Genomic DNA, 4,736 nt, shown 5'->3' with positions numbered 1-4,736 from the left:
CTTGATACATTATACTACAAGAGCTCCAGCTCCAGGATCTTTGGCAAAGAAGCAAGGATAAAAATCTGTGAAGAGTGTAATTTCTGAACTGCCACAGACGTTTTGGCAGGAATGATTTGTCAAGGGCAAATCCACTAAAAAGTTGTCAAGTTAGGAATTTTTGAAAGTGCCTGAGATTGTAAGGAAGAAGAAAGTTCCAAGGAAAGTGTGTCTGACAAAACTAGACACTCAAATTCATCAAAGTACTTAATGACATTTTTCCTTGGCTCGTAACTGCATTTCCCAATGTCCAGCAGTCGGTCAAACTTTGAACGAAAGAGGCACCAATTATAGAAGATCTGGTCATTCATACGAACTTAATAGAAACATGCATGCAGATGCACTTTGGATGAATGGCTTTAAATGTAGCTTTGATTGTCAGATTTTATAACTTTCTTAGCATTTTTCCTGTCATGATTTATCTGATTCAGTGAGTGAGCAAGGTTCTGGATAATGGAAAGGGGGAAGTGAGACTGAGGCCTGAGTTGAAGGGGCTGGTATCATGCAGCATTCTTTTCACCCGAGAAATGAGTCCTGGAAGAAGTCATGTCACAAGAGGCAGTCCAGCATGCTCTGCTATTCTGCAATTACATGCTCTATGTGCAGCTGGTCAGCAAATAAACGCTGGTAAAGGAACCAGAGTGAAGGCAGTGCAGGGCCAGTGCAGGAGATGTGCCCAGGCTACCAAGGAACAGGAGCCTGGATTCACGCACAAGCCTCGACCTCTCCAGGTGTGAGGATTGACAGGTCATACCTGTTGCAAGACAGTGTGAGCTCACAGCAAGATTGTCAATGCCAGATCAGAAATATGTATATTTCTTCAACCAAACAGCTACAGTGTCTTTATTCAAAAGCAGCAAAGGCAGTAACAACGGGCCTGGTGGCACTGGTAATGAACGCTCTTTGTGGGCGTATTTAAATATTCTCTTCATCATAACGAACTGTGTCTTTGATCCACAATTTAACAGTCATGACTGAACTTGCATATGATTTTACATGTTTATGAGGGGAAAAAAATTATCACTTACAGCTTGCAGATGTTGTTGAAGAATCCATTTCAAGACACTCAAGAAGACTAGTCTCTGAACCTTTTTTCAGTTTTGTTATTTGTTCTTTTCCCTCATATTTCAAAGATTAATATTTGAACAGTATTTTGCTATGATTAAACTTGTCCACTATTAATAAAGTGAGATAATGATCCCCTATTCCAAAAAAGTATTTTTATATTTAGAAATTAAGTCAAAAATGCCAGTAAACTAACCAAGTAAAATGAGTAGTTACTAATATAAAAGCAAAACTGTAGGGTTTTACATGTGCAAGTATTTATGAGCATTTCTTACATGTTTTTACATCTGCATTACTATAGTCTGTAAGTTTTGCTGAAGCATGGCAGCATCACTGTTCAATTTATGTACCTTTGAAGTTCGCCTTCAGCAAGTAATGCATGCAAAGGGAATCATCATAGATCCTCTGTGATCCAGTGACTCCAAACTATCTTAGACTGATTAACTTTGGTGTAATGAAATGCAACTGTTATTTTTTCTTACCATTTTGAGGTAGTTTTACAGCCCTTTTTATTCCCTGTTCCTACCTGAGCTTCCAGCCACAAAGCAGCACTGCTGCTGATCAAAACCTAAAAGTTGTCTAAGTCCTCAAAGTTGCAGCTGATAACACCACAATCAGTGGAACTGCAATTTCATTTCCTCTGAATAATAATGGCTTCCTCACTGTATTGGATTTAAAAACCAAAAAGAATTGTGTGTGACCCTGGAAGATGCCAGGTTAAGCATTGGTTGTATTATTTTGATGGAAAATGTTTACTGAAACGACCTCTGTCATTTAAAGAAGTTTAAAGCAGTTCATTATTTGATCTTATCTGCTCCTGTAGGTGTCAACAAAGATAAATCATTGCATTCAAAATGAAGGCAAGAGGAACCAACCTTGCAAGATTTTTGAGTGAGCACTCCCTCGAGCTAGTCAGTGCTCAAAATATTCAGTGATTTGCAGAGACCTGCCTTCCAGAACAGGTCCCATAAAGACCTCTAAATCAAATATGCTTCTATTTCCATGTTTTTCAGTTAATAGGCACCCAGTGTACTGAAGTGATGTTCTGTGTTTATCAGCTTCAGTAGGGATCAGATCCTCAGAAATAGCAAACTGGAATTATTCCCTTCACTTCAGCAGTTGCCCTGATTGCTAGCAGATCTGGCATTATTACTTTTTTTTAATTCTCAGCATATGCTGTACTTAAATCCTACTGTTTATTGCACTTTGTAGGCTTTCTCTAAGCTGGAAAATAATTTTTAGTCAGAACCTTTGAGAGCCTGAGAAGAGAAACAAAGAGAAATACAATGTTACTGGAAGATGAAGTCAGAATATTGTCTTCTTGCATTGCCATTACTCCCATATTAGCGGCCTCAGTGCAAAAAGTGTCAGTACAGGTAGGGAGTGCTCGGCGGCCATCACCTCGTGGGCTGCAGGAAATGGCTGGGGGTGCCAGCCGTGGGTGGAGGGCTGCTGGACCAGCACACACTGTTCTGGTGGTGTAGGCACTAATTACAGTCATTATGGTAATCAGAGGCAACTGGAGGTATTACTGAATAAGAGGTTCTCTTTTAAGTACCATGGGCACACAGGTAACAGCAGCTCTTCCCAGGGCTGGTCAGGTCTCAGAGATATTTTTCAGCTGAAATACTCTTGGGTTCCCACCCTATTACTCCTAAGGAAGCCAGAAATTATCTTCTTTTTTGGTAGGCAACATTAAAGACCATCTCTGGGCCTTTACATGAGCTTCAGATTAGCCTTGTGAGGTAATTTGGGAGTTAAAGCCAGGTCCTGCTTTTAAGTTACAAGGATGGCAAAGCCAGGCCTTTTCTGAAAGGAGTGGGGTCACTGTGTTAGGAGTAACTCTGATGTACTCATAGTGCATGAGAAATTCCTTGTTAAAGGAGAAAAGTTCCAGTTGCACAAGTCTTTTCAGGTCAGGTGGGTGTTTGTAGAGCTTTTTGAAAATTGCATTTCAGTTATTAAAAGGTGACAGAATCATCAGGATGGTGTAGCACTGGTTGCTTTGTGAAGCTGAGAGACTCATACTCCAGAGGTCAGATTCCGGCTCATAAAAAAACATACATATGCAATGTAAGTATGATAATACTGTTCCTAAAAAAAAAAACACCAAAATACATGGTTAACTATGCATCATCAACAACAACCAGATTAGATGATGTTTTGCTGACTCAAAAACCTGATTGAACACCCGAGTGAATACATAGCTCAACAGTTTCTTTATCAGTGGTGGGTTTTTTTTCCTTGACATTGTTATAAAAAGTTTTGTTTTGCTTAATGTACCTGATGGTGAGAAACAGTGCTTTTTTCCAGGAAATGAATACACAAAACATAAGAGCTCAGATGCACAATCCTGTATCAAAAATATGTGACAAAGGCCTAGTAGAACTTCACTGATTAGAGACACTATAAAAATAAATAGAATCAAATTATCTAAGGAGAATAAAACCAAACCCAGTTGTAATCTTAATCTTCAAAAATGACGTGTAAGTAATTGATGAATAAAACGTGATCAGTCCAGGTATCTCATACAATTCTATGAGAGTTGAAAAGATAATTTTTTTTTTTTTATACTACAAACATTATTGAAAGCTTAACTCCTATTTCTAGTTGTACACAACATTGGAAAGGTAACCTTTGCACTACCTTATCTACCATACCACACAGTAAATATGACTAATGAATACTTAAGGTATTAGACATAAAAGTACCGGATATGAGAGGTCAAAAATGTTGTAATCTTAGAGTATTCTTTCAGTCATTGCAGATATAGGCAGTCATCTGGCTTATTCTAACAGATCACATTTCAAGGATATGTCACAGCGAGCAGCACCATGCTGTAGAATTAAGGAGGACAGGTAATTGTGAGAAGGGACAAGAAATCAGCTTTTAGCTTCACTCACAACCTCTTGGCTGACTTGTTATTCATCTTCTCTTCAAACCACATTTCATAGAAACAACTGCATTTGGGTTTATTATTAATACAGGCTAAAGCATCCTTAAACTTAGGAGAAATGTTTTCTACTGAACTGATGAAAGGTTCTCAGATGGAGAAATAAAACCCAAAACCAAACTCACTTTGACAATGAAGAAAACAAGAAATTGTGTTTTTTTGGTTTTCAGGGCTTATTAGCTCCTATATATGTGGAGATAAAAATCTGTTTCAAATGGATGAATAGTTGATTTTCAGGTACAATTATAATTATGATGCAATTGATAGATATTTAGCAAATAATTGGCAAGACCAATAAGCTGGTAAGAAGGTGTAACCCAAAAAATTTAATGCCTTTGAGCTTTTCCAAAACTGCATTTTTATTAAGCTGAAGCAAAAAGGAGAAACCCAAGCTAGTAAGTACTTAATTTCAGCTTTAAATGGCATAAAGAATATGAAACTCTTATTGTTTACATCCATTTTCAACACCTATCTAACATGAAGAAAATCAGTTTTAAGCTTTTAATGGTGCTACAATTCATATTTCAGGTCTTACCCTGACGTCTTAAATCTGATTTTCAGAAGCGGCTGCTTTCCATACAGGCGCCTAAACAAAGGCTTGTCTTTCAAGGGCGTCTGGTATCTCCTGGCTCCTGGAGTAAGGCACCCATGGCCAGATTTTCAAGTTCTTAACACAGTC

This window comes from Camarhynchus parvulus, chromosome 2, assembly GCF_901933205.1.
Source record: "Camarhynchus parvulus chromosome 2, STF_HiC, whole genome shotgun sequence".
Lineage (NCBI taxonomy): Eukaryota > Metazoa > Chordata > Aves > Passeriformes > Thraupidae > Camarhynchus > Camarhynchus parvulus.
The sequence above is the reverse complement of the archived record's forward strand: the minus strand, read 5'-3'. Positions refer to the sequence as shown.